General features: G+C 38.8%; 1 protein-coding gene across 8 annotated transcripts in view; it reads right to left on the bottom strand.

The window, feature by feature from the left end:
• Positions 1 to 19,533, bottom strand: part of BEND6 (BEN domain containing 6) — a 112,711-nt gene that overhangs the window by 85,240 nt on the left and 7,938 nt on the right. Inside the window, exons 2-5 of one of the 8 annotated variants that reach the window (XM_044004463.1) lie at positions 11,175 to 11,298; positions 9,358 to 9,407; positions 8,619 to 8,703; positions 1,658 to 1,802 (exon numbers count right to left, since the gene is read on the bottom strand). The exons of 4 other annotated variants lie outside the window; for them this stretch is intronic. The gene's annotated coding sequence lies outside the window, so the exon portion shown is untranslated. The remainder of the gene's footprint in view (positions 1 to 1,657; positions 1,803 to 8,618; positions 8,704 to 9,357; positions 9,408 to 11,174; positions 11,299 to 19,533) is intronic. 3 more of the 8 variants (XM_044004465.1, XM_044004466.1, XM_044004464.1) reach the window with 3 other exon arrangements.

The following is a 19,533-nucleotide window of genomic DNA, read 5'->3' as shown; positions in this document are numbered from 1 at the left end:
TATAAACATTTAATAAGCATTGTTTTTAAATTATGTATTTATACATTCTATCCCAAAACCTTTTGTTATAATTGTAGTTAATCTGGCAACTGTTAAGAGAATTTGTTCTTTCATTAGAGTTCATCTTCTTATAAAATGTATTCTGTTATTAGTTCCTTAGCAGAATCTCATATTCCTAATGGGGGAATAAACAATGCTAAGTGTAAAAATTGGGCTCAGAGTTCTCCAATTTTTTGGTTTGTATTTGAGTTTCTTGGATATATCAATATGAAAATTGGCTAACCTAAAAATGTAAATTCTCTGGTCTAAAAAATTCCGGCATTTGATTTTCTTCTTAGTGGGAACATAAGGTTTGAGCTAACTCTCACTAATTGACCTTGTTACTGGCCAAGTAAATTTAAAATTGTGTTAAGACCATTTTGTAAGATATTTTTTTAGCAGAGAAGGTGATCTCTACTAGTAACCTGAATCAAATAAGCCAGTCACCTTGTAACTTCTCTGATACTCCACCCAGACCAGAGAGCTGCATTAGATGTTTCCAGAGAACTAGACAACTGTATGAGATGGGACATCTGATCCTTAAGATTTGATAGACCTATGAATTGGACAATTAAAATTTTTTTGCTATTTGCTTTTTCCTTATGGGTCTTTTATCTGTAAGGTCTGCTTACCAAAGGGGACTGCCCCCAGTGGGGCATGTCAATACATCAGTCAACCTCTCTCCTTTTTCTCCTCACAGTGTTTCCCACCATAAGCCCTATAGTTAAAAACCCTTGATGAAATGTTTGTCATATCAGTTAGTGATTCTTTGAGGATACTGTATCTCTCAATAGAATCAAATAGGGGAATGAAAGAAATGATTATTTATTTCTTATATTAATAACCAATTATTAAATTATAATTAAGGTTTTCCTTTCCTATTTCCTCATTAAGAAACCAGCTCCTGTAGGTTATTCGGTCAATTTCTGAAGGAAATTGCTGATAGATGAGATTGCCCAAATCTTCGAGGTACATGCTTTTTTGATCTTGGGTGGGTCCCCAGGTGGGACCTCACCCAACTAGAGGACTTTACAAATAGAATCCAGCCCAGGTGAGATCTTGTCCTTAGGAAATAAGCCCATGTCCTTGGAAACTTCCATTAGAATTTAGGGTGACCTAGCTGATGAAGGGGAAAACTAGCCAGAGTAGTATGGGTGGAGATGAATCCTTTTGTCCAGATTGCTGGAGGTGGCTGAGTCTCATGATTAGGTCATCTTATCAGCAAGAGGAGAGGAGCTGAAGACTTTTTGTCCAACTGCTCATTAATATGTTCACCCTCTCATTGATTGTTGATTTTTTTTGGCGGGGCAATGGGGGTTAAGTGACTTGCCCAGGGTCACACAGTTAGTAAGTGTCAAGTGTCTAAGGCCGGATTTGAACTCAGGTACTCCTGAATCCAGGGCCAGTGCTTCATCCACTGTGCCACCTAGCCGCCCCCTCATTGGTTGTTAATCAATCAGAGTTGATTTCCACTCTCAGGTACACCCCCTTTTCAAAAGGCTTTTAAAACATTCAATGTTCTTCATGGTGGGTGGGGTGGGTGGGTATCTTTGGTTTACAAGAGAAAGCCACTGACCTCAATCTATTAATCTATTGGACATGGCACTCATTCACCCACCTGCATGATGCAGTCACTATAATAACTAGTGAGAAAGGATTCTCCTTGGCTATTATATCCAGATGTCCAAGGCCCAGCATTCCCCACAGCTGGCTGCATTGTTTCCACTGCACACAATGTATGGGTACTGACCCTTGGATTGCTTCTGGAAGAAAAGGAAGGACATTATTAAAGAATTTGTGGATCAGGCTAGAGCTCATTTGGTGTTCTACCCTCCACTATTCTCTCCTGTAAATCTGTGTGATTTGCTCAGGGTTAGAAATTTTGGTCACTAGCTCAGAACAGTTGTCTTTTTATGTCTTGGTTAATCGATGCTAGTTTTTGTGTGTTACTAGCTTGCAGGAATTGTATATTAGCAGGAGCTAACCATTGTCCAGGCTATGAAAAGCAGTTGGGTGGCTCGCTTTTACAGCCAGTCCATCAGTATATAAACGTGTATATAGGTATGTGTATGTGTATGTATATATGTATATATACATATATGTAAACACTTTGTAAACCTTAAAGAATATATAAATGGGGTTATTTTTATTACTTATAACTATTATAATATAGATTATTATCATTATTATATTTTGTGACATATTTACAATTAAGAAAGTTCAGGTTTTTGAAAACCAATCTATAAGTATTCATTAAATGCCATCTATATGCCAGGAGAGAAGAAGAAGGAAAAGGGGGAGAAAGAGGAGGAGGAGGAAGAGGAGAAATAATAATGATGCCTACTTGTTTATACTGTATTCTGATGGGGATGATGATAAGCATCCATGTAAGTACATACAGGATAAATATATAGAAAATAAATACAAATAAATATAAAGTCGTTAAATACAAGGTAGTTTGAGGATGAGAGCACTAGCAGGGGATTGGGAAAGATTTTATTTCATGACATAGGTTCTTAACCTGGAGCCTGTGAATTTTATTTTAAAAAATATCATCATAGCTGTATTTGGATGCAATTGATTTACTTTATAATCCTATGTACTTCCTCTCATGCATTTGAAAACATTATTCTGAAAGGTGTCCATAGACTTCACTAGACTGCCAAAGGGGTCCATGACACAAAAAGGATTGAGTCTCTGATGAAAAAAACATGGAGTTAGAGCTACATCTTGAAGGAAGAAGAATTCTTTGAGGTAGAGGTGAGAGAGAAGAGTATTCTAGATATGGGGGGTAGCCAGTGAAAAGGTACAGAGATAAGAGATAGAGTGTAGTATGTCAGAAATAGAGAGAAAACCAGTTTGGCTGGATTGAAGAATGTGGGAGGAGGAGTATGCTGATGCTGGAAAGAAAGGGTAGGACAAGATTTTAAAGGTCTTTAAAAACTAAACAGTTTATATTTTATCCCAGAAGCAACAGAGGCCACTGGAATTTAGTAGAGGAATAACGTAGTCAGATTTGTACTTTTAAAAAATCACTTTGGCACCTGTATGGAGCAAAGATATGAATTCAGGCTGAAGGCCACAGGTAATTCACAAAAACACTTAAAAGCCTCCAACTCAGGTGAAATTCAATTAGGAAATGTCTAACAAAATAAATTTAAATGCAATAAAACAATGTTAATTTGTGGTTTTCTAAGTCAGTATGTGGCCCACAGGGTTTGATGTTGTCTTGTTTTTTCAGTTGTGTCTGACTCTCCATGACCCCATTTGGGCGTTTCTTTTTTTTTTTTTAGTTAGGCAATTGGGGTTAAGTGACTTGCCCAGGGTCACACAGCTAGTAAGTGTTAAGTGTTTGAGGCCGGATTTGAACTCAGGTCCTCCTAACTCCAGGGCCGGTGCTCTATCCACTGGGCCACCTAGCCACCCCCTGGAGTGATTTGCCTTTCCTTCTCCAGCTCATTTTAAAGATGAGAAACTGATGCAAACAGGGATAAATGACTTGCCCAGGGTCACACAGCTAATAAGTGTCTGAGGTCAGATCAGATTCGAACTCTGGAAGATGAACTTCCTGTACCACCTAGCTACCCCTCCACTTTTATTTAAGGAACATTAACAAGTTTGGGTATGGGGAAGCTAGGTGTTGCAGTGGATAGAGCACTGGCCCTGGAGTAAAGAGGACCTGAGTTCAAATCCAGCCTCAGACACTTAACACTTACTAGCTGTGTGACCCTGGGCAAGTCACTTAACCACAATTGCCTCACCAAAAAAACCCAAATAACCCCCACATAAACAAGTTGGGTATATGTAAACTTAACATTATCTTTTCTAGATGGCATTTATATATTAAAAAAAAAACTCACTTGCTATGTGACCCTGGGCAAGTCACTTTTGTTTTTTCTGGCTGAATCCAGGTGGACTTTTACATACATCTTACTATCCTTTGAGATATAAATAAAAGTTACTCGGGCTTTTGGGAATCAAGTGATCTGACATCTAATACCTAAACCTTACTGAACTGGGACCATTAACTGGGAATACTGGAATTGGTAGGGGTCTTCCTTCTGCTTCTTGGTCAAAGAAAGTTGGGAAATTTAGGAAGACCAATCATGGGAGTAAAAGGAGAGGAAGGAGAAGTGGAATAGGTTAAAATGTAAAGACCCTATGAAAGATTTAAGAACTATGATCAACATAATGATCAACCACAATTTCAGAGATTGTGAAATATGCTACCCATCTCCTTCACTGAGAGGTATTGAGTCAAAATGCAAATGAGACAGTTTTTTGGACATTGCCAATATGGCAATTTGTTGTGCTTGATTATACATTTTTTTTACAAGGTTTTTCTTTTTCTTTTTCCTGGAGAGAACAGGGAGATGTGGTAGGGGGAAAAGCCAGGGTTTGATTACTGAAAAAATAAAATTTAATTAAAAAAAATTAAAATAAGGTCCTTAGTTACTCTTTTGGGTAAAGTGGAATCCCAGATTAGCTCTGTCTTGGGTAGTCTGTGAGCCAAGCTTGCTCACTGACCGTAGACTAGTGTTAGATTATCAGTGTGGATACCCTCTCCACTGAGATAGATCATAATCCTTCATTACTCAGTTCCTCTGAGAGAAGTCTTCCTTTTGGAAAGATTGTTTTCTTTTTATTTATACTTGTTTTCTCCAATGATTTATCTACAAAAATAGAATTTCCTCTTGAGTTATACCTTTCCCATTTTCCTTTTCATATTCTTATTTCAGTTTGAAAAAAGTTTATTTTCCCTATTAATACAGAGTATTTATTATATGCTATCTTAGACAATATTGTAAAAGTCATTTAAACATCCTGTTACAATAGAAAGAGCTCTGACTTGGGAATCACAAGACCTGAGTTACAACCCTACCTTTCCTGTTTACTGCCTATATAACTGTGTTCAAGTCATTTAACTTCCCTGGGCCCAGTTTCCTCACCTGTAAAATGTGGGAATTGGATTCATTGGCCTCTGAGGTCCCCTCTGGCTGAAAAATATTCTATCATATAATCCATCCATGAATTCTCACCCTCTTATTTTTTTGGTAGGGCTATGAGGGTTAAGTGACTTGCCCAAGGTCACACAGCTAGTAAGTGTCAAGTGTCTGAGACTGGATTTTAACTCAGGTCCTCCTGAATTCAGGGCCGGCGCTTTATCCACTGTGCCACCTAGCTGACCACAAATTCTCACCCTTTAAGACTTTTTTTTCCACAACTTCCCACATGTCCTTCACAGAGGGTCCACTCAAGGTTTTGGAGCCTTGGTCTAATTTCCCTCATATATAAATCAGGGAAGTGCAGAGGCAGTCAACCTTCTTGGAAGTCATACATTTTTTGCTTTTTTTTTGTATCCCTAGTGCTTACCACAATGGTGGACATACCTTAATAAATGTTCATTGATTGACATATCTCTAATTATACCCTTTACTCAGGGTTTTCTTACACAATTTTGGACTGGTCATGTCTTATAACCTCCAAGCTTCTCTCCATCATCTTTCGGGTGACTTGCAACTTTAATTCTTCAGAAGCTCTATATAACTTCCTCCACAAAGCATCTATGGAAGGATATTATCCTTTAAAAAAGAAAGGCCTTTGTTTCATGGAGAAGCTCGAGGTCATTATAAACACTGCAGTTTCCCAAAGGCAATCCAGCTGACTCTCCTCCTCACTTCTGGGCCCAGGTCATCATCCATCCATAGAACTTATTATGCAAGATACATACAGATAGTTGTCCCTTTAGGAGGACCTCTACCTAAAAGGTTTGCCTCAGACTGGGGAAAGGAGGGAGGCGGTACACCATTTGAGAACGCATAGCTTGGCATGGGCAGAGAAATGACAATGGGTCCTGGGATAACCAGAGGAAGAAAGTGGGGTGGAGCAGATAGGGTCCTGACATTGACACAAACAGAAGAGACTGCAGACAGGCAAGGCAGAGACAGATAGACAGATGCAGACTCAGAGTGGGACAAAGCAGGGCAAAGGCCTCTTCTTTCTGTGGCAGAGGTCTCAAGCTAAGCCCTACTCACCCAGCCCCTGCCCAGCTCATCCTGGCCCAGGGTTAGTGGTTTCTCCTTTAGTCAATTCTGCTTTTATTTAGAGGGTGGGTTTTTTTTTTTTTTGGGTGGGGTGGAGGCTGGGAATACCTAGTTGAAGGCCAGGAGCTGAGAGAGAGAGACAGAGACAGAGAGACAGAGACAGAGACAGAGGGAGACAGAGACACAGAGAAACAGAGATAGAAACATTGAGACAGACAAAGATAAGAGAGAGAGACAGAGACAGAGAGAGCAGTTTGTTGTTATTTGGTTGTAGTTGTGACTGACTTTTCATGACCCCATTTGGGCTTTTCTTGGCAAAAAAACGAAGTGGTTTGCCATTTCCTTCTCCAGCTCATTTTACAGATGAGGAAACTGAGGTAAACAGAATTAAGTGACTTGCCCAGGGTCACACAGCTAGTAAGTGTCTGAGGTACGATTGGAATTCATCCACTGCACCACCTGGCTGCCCAGAGAACATAGTACAGAACAGTAAAGTTAACCTAGGTGTTTTTTCTGAATTCTTTACATAAAGTTGAATTTGCATAATGCAAATTTATTGAAAACAAAAACTGTCTTTGTGTATATATATACATATATATATTTATATGTATAAGTATATAGTATAAATTGAGCCTCACAATAGTTTTTTTAGGTAAGTATTATAGGTATTATTATCCCTGTTTTATAGATGGGGAAACTGAGGCTAAAAAGCGTAAGGGATTTGTCTATAATTACATAGCTAGGAATTTTCGTTTTGAGTTTTGAGATCATAGATCTAGAATTGGAAAGGGCTTTTGAGGCTATCTATTCAAATTCCTTCCTTTTCACACATGAGGAATCTGAAGCCCATAGGGAAATGTGACATTCCCAGAGTCAAACAGTAGTGGAAGAGGTAGGACTTGAAACCACGTATTTTGATTCCAGAGCCTGTGTTCTTTCTACTACATTATAAAACATTGTATCTTCAGATGTAATATCTTTGTAAGCACCAACTGTCATATTTCTATGGCTTCTGGCACCTAAAAAATTTCATTACAGTGAAAAAATCTGATTTTTTTTTTTGTCTTCCCAATTTTCATATAATCATAAGTACTAAAGCCTGAAGGAGCCATCTGAGGATATTTAGAACAACCTCTTTAATTTTACAGATAATGAAACTGAGGTCCAAGAAAGCTGAGTAATTTGCCTGCTTATTTTCTTCACTAGTTTTTGCCTAGGGGGGTGGCTAGGAGGCGCAGTGGATAAAGCACCGGCCCTGGATTCAGGAGTACCTGAGTTCAAATCTGGCCTCAGGCACTTGACACTTACCAGCTGTGTGACCCTGGGCAAGTCACTTAACCCCCATTGCCCCGCAAAAACAAAACAAAACTAGTTTTTGCCTAACCTGTATTGTATATTAAATTCATCGTCTTAATTCTTTTAGGCCTAAAATGTTTAATGCCTAAGTCCCTAATTTGAGTGGCTAGGTGGCACAATGGATAGTCCTTGACTTGGAGTCAGAAAGACCTGAGTTCAAACCCTCCTTGTCTCAGCCACTAAGTGATTGTGTGACTGGGCAAACCACTTGATCTCACTCTGCCTTAGTTTCCTCATCTGTAAAAGGAGGAAAATAATACCAACCCTATAAGATTGTTGTAAGGATCAAAGCAGATAATGAACACAAAGTGATTTGAAAACCTCAAAGTGCTATATAAATGTTAGCATTTAATTACTCAGGATTAGTTTAATAGGGAGAAATTGGCTCGCAAAATTGATTTCTTTCTAATACTACTGGAAAATCATTCATGACTATGAATCAAAATGAATGAATATCATATTAATCAGACCACCATTAATATCTCTGAAAATGTGTTCCTTCTTCACTGAAGAATGGAGAGATGTTTTTTATTTGACATGAGTCTCATCTCTCAAACTAAACTCTTCGGCTTTCAGTTTTGATTTGGTAATTTTCTATTCTTAGAAATGGAAAAGTCATTTTGCAATATCTGAGTGAGGAGAAAAACCAAATGATAACATATAGTTCTAAAGGTTCTGGCTACTTCTCATATTTTCTGTTGGCAGCTAATTCAACTCTGAGTAAATTTCCTGGACCAATGACTCAGTATTTTGTTATATGACTAATCTCACATTAAATTCAAACCACATATCCATCAATTCTATTTGCTTACTTATAAGTAAATGATTATTTTCTAAAACTGCCTTTCAAGCATTATGTGATGATACAGTATGAATACTGTAGAACAAGATTTTATTAATAAAAACAGCAACCAAAAACTCCCCCACCTTTTAAAGCAAGGCAGATTGCTTTTGATGTCTATGAAACTCACAAGAGGTAGATTAGTTTTTCAATAATGTAATTGACTCAAGATTTGGTTACACATAGGACAACCATAAGCTTCTAAACATGCTAAAATATAAAATGGAATAAAGTATCATTAGCTATTGGTAATAACTGATTTTCTTTGACTATAGTTATTTCTGTAAAGGACTAATTTCCTTTCAACATCATCATTATAACAAAAATTAAGGTCCAACTTTAGTGGTTCATTGTAGTATGGAGGTGATCTTAGGTTCTCAGAGGTTCTCTCTATATCAGCAGAGCACAAGCTTTGCCCAGGTCCTGGAAAATGGGAAAGATTATGAGTGAATGTTAGCAAACTGACCATATGTTTGTTGTCATGGACTAGTCTAGCTAAGCTTAGAGACGATCATCACTAAAATGCTGGATATTGAGCTCTGAATTTCCTCCCCCAACACACTCACTAATAAAGACAATCTTTAACCCTAACATAGAGTTGTTAGTTCCCTCTCCCCCAAATCACTTTTTATTGATTGCTGGATTGATTGATTTTAATGAGGCAATTGGTGTTAAGTGACTTGCCCAAGGTCATAGTGTCAAGTGTCAAGTGTCTGAAGTGGGATTTGAACTCAGGTCCTCCTGACTCCAGGGCCGGTGCTCTATCCACTGCACCACTTAGCTGCTCCCTTGTATTTATTTTTTATATATCCTGTCGTAACAGGTATACTTGGGCCCCACTCTCAGGGTCAGTCTTATTATTTCTCCCTTCACCCCCTTCAGGGTTCTCAGGTTTTTCTGAGGGGGTCAGAGCATTTCTCTTCCCCAGGGCCATGAGCCTGAACCCCCACTGACTGTTTCCCCCATTTTTAGGGTCCAATATTAGCACCCTCAGTTTCTTTTAACCATATAACATTGGATTAGCTTTTACAAAGGGATATTTACCTCACAAATAAAGAACAAGTGAACAAACTTTACCTTCAAAATGTTGGGATCAAAATCCCTCTTATGCCACCTGTGGTATTTCGCTGAGGGTTGGGAGGTGAGAATTAGGTTAAAAACTTGGCTCACACATATAATTGGGAAAAAACAAAATATTATTTAAAAACAACTTAGCCCACTTTCTCTATAGCAAAGATCCCAACAAGTTGATGTCCTAATTTACCATGAGCTCTAGGTACAGGATTATTGAAGGTCATTCTCCAAAATTACTCCTCACCTCTCAGGGCATTAGTGTTATGCTACCAGCAAAACTTGGGCTCTGGCACCACTGAGGAAGTCTCTACTCTCTTCATGCCTTGTGGTATTGCTGTGTATTGACTGAAAACCCAATCTCGGGAAGTATGGGATGTCTATGAAGCCTCTGGACAAATTGGGCTCTACTCCTTTCACTAAAGGCTGAGCTTCTCCAGTAACACTGAGACTGTGATACATCTGAAGCTGATGGGTCTTTTAAAAATGCTTTTCTAGCTAATCAAAGACTCTCCTTTTCAGCAGGTAGCTACTGACTTGAACCAGTTATAGAATTCCTATGAATGCTTCAAAGTCTATCTCTCCAAGGCACTTTTTTTTGGTGGAGCAACGAGGGTTAATTGACTTGCCCAGGGTCACACAGCTAGTATGTGTCGTGTCTAAGGCCAGATTTGAACTTAGGTCCTCCTGAATCCAGGGTTGGTGCTTTATCTACTTCGCCATCTAGCTGCCCGCTCCCAGGCACTTCTTGTTCACATCATCACAATTCACCTGGTAGCAGCTCCCTGATGTCCTTAGGTAGATGCCATCTTAGCAAGCGTTAGGGCCTTTACACATGCCAGATTCCAATTATACTGTATTTGCTTGTGATCTTGCTGTCTTACCTTAATAGAACGTAAGCTCCTTGAGGGTAGGAACTCAATTTTGAATTTATATCTCCTGAACATATAATATTTTATTTTTTGGTTTAGACATTTGATTTCATTATCATAGGGAGCTCCTTAGTTAAGAAATTGTCTTTACAAATGCAGATCAGCAACTGTTACAAATTATATAGTCTTAAGAGAGTAACCTGAGCTCACTTAGAGGTTAAGTGATTTGTCCAGGATCTCATAGCCAGTGTATATGTGGAAATGGGGCACTTCAACACAGGTCTTCCTGACTCTGAGACTACCTTTCTATCCACAATATTACACTTCCTCTGAAGCACATAGTAGGTGTTTAATAAATGCTTGTTGCTTCATTTATTCATAGTAGGATTGCAATCTAATGGTGAAAGGAATACCTATACAGATGATAGGATCATAGATTTAGTAATAGGAAGGACTTCAGAACTTATCTAGTCCAACTCCCATATTTTTAAGTGACAAAACCAAGGCTATGCCAGGTTATATGACTCTTTGCAATCACACAAGTAGCAAATAGCAGATAAAGTATGCTAGAAGAGATGGAAACTCATTTTCCAGGAAATATCATCAAGAAAATTTATTTATATTGCTCACAACTTCAACATTTGCTATTATTTCTAGGTTGTGGTTTTTTTTTTTTGTTAAGAACTCAAAGCAGCAAAAATGTTGAAAGAAATATTCCTTGAATAACTTCACTAATTCAAAAGGTTAGCTATCCCCATCGTATTTGCATTGCATTAGCAAAATATCCAAATCAGGACCATGTTGATGAGTATGTGGGATTTTGAATAAAGATGCTCTTTTTGGCTTTCCACATCAATGCATTCATGGTTTCCTGGCACTAAGCCTAGTCTTAAACATGAGGAACAGTCTGGCAATAAATAGGTCATGGAACATATATTATCCCAGATTTACCTCAATTCCTTTTGATGTCAGTCATTTTGGAGAATGTCTTCCAAATAGCAGGTTCTCAATAGATTTGTTGAATGAATGGAGGAATTGGCACAGTTCATCCAGAAACAAGTGCTAAATAGCCTATCTAAGGAGATAAGCAGTCAAAAGTTAGTGCCATTGTTTTTTGGTTGGAATTTTTTTTTTGGTGGGGCAATGAGGTCCCACCCAGGTCATACAGCTAGTAAGTGTCAAGTGTCTGAGGCTGGATTTGAACTCAGGTCCTCCTGAATACCGGGTCAGTGCTTTATCCGCTGTGCCACCTAGCTTCCCTGTGCCATTGTTTTTTCTTTCTTTTTTGTTTTTTGTGGGGTAATTGGGGTTAAGTGACTTGCCGAGCGTCACACAACTAGTAAGTGTTAAGTGTCTGAGGTCGGATTTGAACTCAGGTCCTCCTGAATCCAGGGCTGGTGCTCTGTCCACTGTGTTTTTTTTTTTTTTTAATAATTCAGCTATAGACCCATTCCTGACTATCATTTTGAATCTCATAAGGTCAAGCTTTTAGTATTTCATACTGATGTCAACAACTGGACAATTTGCCAGCTTTCATATAGATCGGCAATAAAAAGTTAGAAGGGCTGGTGAAAACACATTTCAAGGTCTTTCTTCTCTATCATCTATATCCCACAAAAGTCTTCTGACCAAGGTACATACTAACTTACTCATGGCTAGGGGCTGGTGGAAAGGACCCCAGCTATAATCAGTGAAATAGCTAAGGTTAAGTAAAAAATGTAAATTTTGGGGGGAGGAGGGGGGAACCTACGATTTTATTGGTGCAGCTCTACCTTTATTTTCATGCATCAGTAGGTGTTTTGAAATTTATAGTCTCTGAAAATTGCCTGAAGAAGTGAAAGGTTAAGGTAACATGCCCAGGTGCCCCAGCAAGTCTTTGTCACAAGAGAGACTGGAACCCAGGTCTTCCTGACTCTGCAACCAGTTTCTTTTTATTTAATTTTTTTTTTTTGTGGGGCAATGAGAATTAAGTGACTTGCCCAGGGTCACACAGCTAGTAAGTGTAAATGTCTGAGGCTGGATTTGAACTCAGGTCCTCCTGAATCCAGGGCTGGTGTTTTATCCACTGTGCTACCTAGCTGCTCCCTCTGCAACCAGTTTCAGAGAACCACTGCATTACACTCTCACCACAAGGTGGATTTTTAACCCTGTATATTCAACTAGCAACCTGAGTGGCCTGTATGGGAGAATGTTACATAGGTCAAAGCACCTTAAGCTGTGGATAGCAACCCCATATAGCTTTGTGTAACTGAATGTGGGGGGTTGTGAAAAATTTGGCAACAGTATAAGGTTATGTATACCTGTTTTATATACCTATCTACTTAGGGTCATGTAAAAATTACTCTGGTGAAAAGGTGTCAGGAGTAGAAAAAGTTTAAGAAGTCCTGACATAGGGGGCAGCTAGGTGGCGTAGTAGATGAAGTGCCAGCCCTGGATTCAGGAGGACCTGACTTCAAATCTGACCTCAGCCACTTGACACTTACTAGCTGTGTGACCCTGGGCAAGTCACTTAACCCTCATTGCCCTGCCCCGCCCCCCCAAAAAAAAGAAAGAAAGAAAGAAAAAAGAAGCCCTGACATAGATTATAAGATCATAGATCAGGACCTAGAAGAGGCCTCGGAGTCCATTTAGTCTAGCTCATTCATTTAACAGATGAGGAAACTGAGGCCCAGGAAGTTAAGTGATTTGTCAAAAGTCTTACAGATTACCTCAATGTCAGAGGCAGGAAAATAAATAAAAAACATTGGACCGGGGCAGCTAGGTGGTGCAGTGGCTAGAGCACCGGCCCTGGATTCAGGAGTACCTGAGTTCAAATCCGGCCTCAGACACTTGACACTAGCTGTGTGACCCTGGGCAAGTCACTTAACCCCAATTGCCTCACTAAAAAAAAAAAAAAAACATTGGACCACCAAATCACAATGTTTGGGGACATGATATGGTCAAACCAGAATTTACTGCTTGTTGGGGAAAAAAATAAACTATCTCGGGGGCAGCTAGATGGCACAGTGGATAGAGCACCGGCCCTGGAGTCAGGAGTACCTGAGTTCAAATCCGGCCTCAGACACTTAACACTTAACTAGCTGTGTGACCCTGGGCAAGTCACTTAACCCCAATTGCCTCACTAAAAATAAATAAATAAATAAATAAACTATCTCAAATTCCTACCATTGCTCCATCTTTTGGGGGAAATACATTATGAGTAGAAGGTAAATCTGGACTAGACATGTAGTTGTTATTTGTTGTCTAGGGAGAGAAATGATTATTTCTCTCTTTATTAATAACTGATGAATATGGTGGTGGTGACATCTAGATTTTTTTCCTCACTATTTCCTCATTCAGAAATATAACCCTGTAGGTTATTTAGCCAGTTCTTGTGAAGTACATTGCTGATAAATGAGATTGCCCAAATCCTCTGGGTTGTTTGTTGTTGTTGTTGTTTGTCATCAGGAGGTAATATCATGACTCTCAATGAATTGGATTTAAGTGAGGGAGGGCTGTGCAAAATCATCAGCCTCATTCTCTCCTCCACAGCCATCTGGGTCCAATGGCAAGATATACACTAGGATGACTGGAGATTGGGGTTAAGTGACTTGCTCAGGGCCACACAGCTAGTAAATGCCAAGTGTTTTAGGCCAGATTTGAATTCAGGTTCTCCTGACTCCAGGGCAAGGGCTCTATCCACTGTGCCACCTAATGGCCCCTAAATTCTCTGGGTACATGCTTCTCACCCAACCCAACTAGAAGACCTTTCAGGGAGAATCCAATCTAGGTGGAATTCTTACTCCACCATTTTTCATTGTTTACTGACTAGGTGGAGGATAGATCCTGGAGGAGTGCTCTTGAGGACATGATATTTTTCAGACTGTCCCAAAGAAAGATGTGCCAGAGGCCAGATGACTGCATGGGGCTTCTGAGGTCCAGGATGAAATGTGGATATTGGAAAGGAGTACTACATTGAAGGGAGACTTAATGTTTGTTAATATTGTTTTCCTTTGTATGCCTTTGACTTTTATTTTCTATATCTGTATATTATATTCTCTCTATTATCTTGAGGTTGTTAATGTAAAGAATTAATTGTTATTTGAGGTTTTTAAAAATTGGTCCCCACATTTATTTTTCTCTTTGGAAATAGTCTCTAAATTTGGTCATTCTTTCTATGGCTTATACTGTGCTTGGTTGATGGTTCTGATCTCACTTTGTAATTGGAGCTGTCCCTGGTAGTATCCATGGTAATGTTTTACCCAGGGTGCTCTCTGTGGTCATAGTGTTCTCAGAGGTCACCTTTGACCAACAGTGGGAGATATTAAGGACTGTTAAGTCCCTTGAACTTGTCTCTTTGAGCTGCTATGTTTTCCAGAAACACTGGACCCAGAGTATGCAGGAGGCCCTGAATCTGTCAAGGATGAAGCCCTCCACCCACCGAGCTGATATAATTTGTTTGCACCTCAAATTGGATTCTCTGTGTGTCAAGACAGGCACCAGTCAGTCAGCACTACACTGGGAAACTGCTTGTGCATCTGAGACCCTTGTATATATGTAGACCATCATATCTTCATAGTCTAGAAGTTTCCAAGGGAAAAGAATGTGGCTTTTGCATCCCCTTGCTTCTCCCCTTTGGGAGGAGTTTTATCTTTTTCCCACCTTTACTTCACCTTTCCACTCCCTTGCCATGCCCCTTTAGGTGGAGATTTCTGGTATTTCTTCCTTCCTTTGTCCTACTGTTATAAAAATGAAAACATCTGTATTGATTGTGAAACTCTTTGAGTTCTACATGCAAGTTCATTTCTCTTGTAATAAACCTAGGTTTCATATAAGTTTCTGAAGTTGTGATCACCTGTTGACAATTTTTTTTTGAAGATTTCCTGGGGCGGGGGTAGTCTGGCTTGAGATGAGTCTCTCTTTGTCCAGGAGTGTTATGATCAGTCATATACCCAGCCCTTCATCAGAATAGGCCCACCTCTCATTATAATATTCATTCTCATTTATTGTTAACCAATAAGAGTTGATTCTCACCTATGGAAAGTACCTTCTCTTCCAAAGGCATATAAATACTGAGAGGCCTCCATTATTCATCTTTGGTTTACAAGACACAGCCAAATGACCTTCCTTTTATTAATTATTCTTTAGCCATAATTAATACAATGATTAATTACCCAGAAATTATGTCTTTGGAATTTTCATATTTGCACTAGTAAGATACAATGGTGTATAGGGGGTAGAGATCTGGCTTTGGAATTAGGAAGACCAGAGTTCAAGAGATACTTCTGACACATATCGGCTATATGATGCTAGGTAATTTAGTAATTTGCTTAAACTCTCATTGCCTTCAGATAGCTCTCTAGAATTGTAAATTGCAGAGCAGGAACACATTTTTATTGATTGAAGTTTCTTCACTGAGAGTTACTTAACCTGGTGAAATTATAGGTCTATACAAAACAAAAACAAAAACAAAAAAACCAAACATTTTCTGGGAAGAGTAGAACAGTAACCTAGTATCGTCAATCAACAGTTTCCATGAACACATTAGCATAATATAATCTATTAAATTAACTAATAGAGAATAAGCCCTGGTAGTATGGGACAAAATAGGTGATTATCTTCCTAAATTCAAATCTGGCCTAGAAACTTATGAGCTGTGTGACCCTGGATAAGTCACTTAACCTTGTTTGCCTCAGTTCCTCATCTGTAAAATGAGCTGGAGAAGGAAATGGTAAACCATTCCAGTACCTTTGCCAAGAAAACCTCAAAATGGGATTTAAAAAGAGTTGAACAGGGGCAACTAGATGGTGCAGTGGATAGAGCACTGGCCCTGGATTCAGGAGAACCTGAGTTCAAATCCGGCCTCAGACACCTAACACTAGCTGTGTGACCCTGGGCAAGTCACTTAACCCCAATTGCCTCACCAAAAAAACAAAACAAAACAAAACAAAAAAAGAGTTGAACAACAACTGAATAAGAACAACAGTTTCTATAGCCCTAATCCAGTGAAATATATAACAATATGAAAACTTTTTATTTAAGTATCCACATTAAAAAAACAAAATTGGAAGACAGCTAGATGGCGCAGTGGTTAAAGCACTAGCCCTGGATTCAAGAGTACCTGAATTCAAAACCGGCCTCAGACACTTGACACTTACTAGCTCTGTGACCCTGGGCAAGTCACTTAACCCCCATTGCCTGCAAAAAAAAAAATGGATGAAAAATGCATAGTGCTCAGATTATGACATAAAACTATTTGAGTAGTTTGTCAAATATATCTTGTACAGTTGCTACAAATGTACAATAAGTTGGGCTCAAAATTTAGCAAAATGAAATAAAGCTAGATAACATTTGGAAAACTATACAGTATTTTTTTTTTTTTTAGTGAGGCAATTGGGGTTAAGTGGCTTGCCCAGGGTCACACAGCTAGTAAGTGTTAAGTGTCTGAGGCCGGGTTTGAACTCAGGTACTCCTGAGTCCAAGGCTGGTGCTCTATCCACTGCGCCACCTAGCTGCCCCTATACAGTATTTTTTAATGGTCTCCTATTGTTTGCTGTGGCAAAAACTCATCTCCATTACTGTCAGGGGCGGCACCCAAATTCTCTCAGTCATTAACAACCATAGTATTATCCTTACTTCCACTCTGGCTCACTTCACATATCCAGTCACCAAATCCTGTAATTACTTCTTTACATCTTTCACATAAATGCTTTTATTCTACTTAGCCACTATTTCAATTCAAGCCCTTACCATGTCTTGTCTGGACTATTGCAATAGCTTTCAAATTAGACTTCTTGCCTCATATGTCTCTCTACTCCAATCAATCCTTCATACAACTGCCAAAGTTATCTTCCTGAAACAGGTCTGACCATGTCATCTTCTACTTGTGATCCAGTGACAGTTGCCTCATTGCTGTTTCTCACAAAAGACACTCCATCTTCCAACTCTAGGCATTTTCACTGGCTATTCCTCCTTTTCTAGAATTCTTTGCCTCTTTATCTTAGTCAATAAACATTTATCAAGCACTTTTTATGTATCAAGCATTATGCTAACTGGTAGAGACACAAAAAGGGGCAAGAGATGCTCCCTGTCTACAAAGAATTCACAATCTAATGGGAGAGACAACAAAAAATCAAATATGTACAAACAAGCAATATACAGGATAAATAGGAAATAATTAAGAGAAGGTACTAAAATTAAGAGAGGTGTGTGGAGAGCAATTTGGAACCATGCCCAAGAGTCTATAAAACTGTGCACACCCTTTGACCCAGCAATACTACTGCTAGATCTATATCTCAAAGAGATCATAAAAAAGGGGAAAGTACTCACATGTACAAAAATATTTATAATTATTCTTTTTGTGGTGGCAAAGAATTGGAATTGAGGGGATGCCCATCAACTGGGGAATGGTTAAACAAGTTGTGGTATATGAATGTAATGGAATACTATTGGGCTGTAAGAAATGATGAGCAGATGGATTTCAGAAAAACCTAGAAAGACTTAAATGAATTGATGCTGAGTGAAATGAGTAGAACCAAGAGAACATTGTACATAGTATCAACAACGTTGTGTGACGATCAACTATGAGAGACTTGATTTTTTCTTTTTCTGTAAAATGTAAGGTACCATTTTTAGTTGAGAGTACGGGGAAAGTGGGAGTCTTCAGAGTTTTAAGGAGGGATGAAAAGGTTTGGAAGAGCCACTATAGAAAGTGAGATAATGAGTTGATGAGGGAGGTAATGGAGGCTTGTTTAGTAGTAGTGAAGGCCCAGTTGAGATTGTGTAATATAAATCTTATTCTTGACTTCCCTGACGAAGTCAGCTAAAATCCCGCCTTCTTCAAGAAGCCTTTCTTTGATCCTCCTTAATGTTAGCACCTTCCCTCCATGATTTAGCTCAAATTTAACCTGAATATATCTTGTCTGTACATTGTATTTGTTTGTTTATTTATTTTTTTGCAAGGCAACAAGGGTTAAGTGACTTGCCAAGTGTCACACAGCTAGTGTCAAGTATCTGAGGCTGGATTTGAACTCAGGTCCTCCTGAATCCAGGGCTTGTGCTTTTATCCACCGTGACACCTAGCTGCCCCCTGTACGTCATTTTTGGAATGTTGTCTCCCTTATTAGATAGTGAACTCCTTGAGAATAAGGGATTTTTTTGGTCTTTGTATTTTAGGCACAGTCAATAGTCAATAAACACTTATTAAGTGCCTACTATGTAACAGGTACAGTGCTTAAAACATAGTAGGTACTTAATAATTGCTTGTTGACATGACTCTTCTGTAAACTAGAATCAAATATAAACTCTAGCCATTAAAGCTCTTTACAAGGTGCCCTTTTTTATCTTTCTGGTTTTTAAAAACCATATTTTTTTTTCTGTATAAACTATGATCCACCTAAAAAAGGAAAAAGGACCCACATGTACAAAAATATTTATAGCTGCTCTTTTTGTGGTGACAAAGAACTGGAAATCAAGGGAATGTCCATCAATTGAGGAATGCCTAAACAAGTTGTGGTATATGAATGTAATGGAATACTATTGTGCTGTAAGAAATGATGAGCAGGCAGATTTCAGAAAAACCTGGAAAGACTTAAGTGCACTGATGCTGAGTGAATTGAGCAGAACCAGGAGACTATTATACATAGTAACAGCAACATTGTGTGAGGATCAACTGTGATAGACTTAACTCTTCTCAGCAATACAATGATCCAAGATAATTCCAAAGGACTCATGATGGAAAATGCTCTCCACATCCAGAAAAAAGAACTGTGGAATCTGGATGCAGATTGAACTGTACTGTTTCTACTTTTTTTTTTTTAGGTTTTTCCCTTTTGTTCTGATTCTTCTTTCACAAGATGACTAATGCAGAAATATGTTTAATGTGATTGTACATACATAACCTATATCAGATTGCTTTCTTTCTTGGGGAGGGGAAAGGGAAGGGAGAGAGGGAGAAAAATTTGCAACTCAAAATCTTATAAAAACAAATGCCAAAAACTATTTTAAAATGCAGCTGGAAAGTAATAAAATACTTTTATGACTTAAAAAAATAAATAAAAGAAGAAAAAGAGGACTACAAAAAAACCCCAAAAAACCCAACTATGATCCAAACATCCTAGACTACTTGCTATTCCTCACACAGGATGCTCCATCTCTTCTGTCCCATATCCAGACCTTTGCAATGGCAGTCTCCCATTTCTAGAATGTTCTCCCAGCTAACTTCTGCCTGAGAATTCTTGGCTTACTTTAAGAGTACTCTGGCAGAAGGCCATCCTTGTTCCCCCTACCAGATTTTGCCTTCTCCCTGAGGCTATCTTACAGGCAGGCAGCT

Source organism: Dromiciops gliroides, chromosome 4 (assembly GCF_019393635.1).
Source record: "Dromiciops gliroides isolate mDroGli1 chromosome 4, mDroGli1.pri, whole genome shotgun sequence".
Taxonomy (NCBI): domain Eukaryota; kingdom Metazoa; phylum Chordata; class Mammalia; order Microbiotheria; family Microbiotheriidae; genus Dromiciops; species Dromiciops gliroides.
The sequence above is the reverse complement of the archived record's forward strand: the minus strand, read 5'-3'. Positions and strand labels throughout refer to the sequence as shown.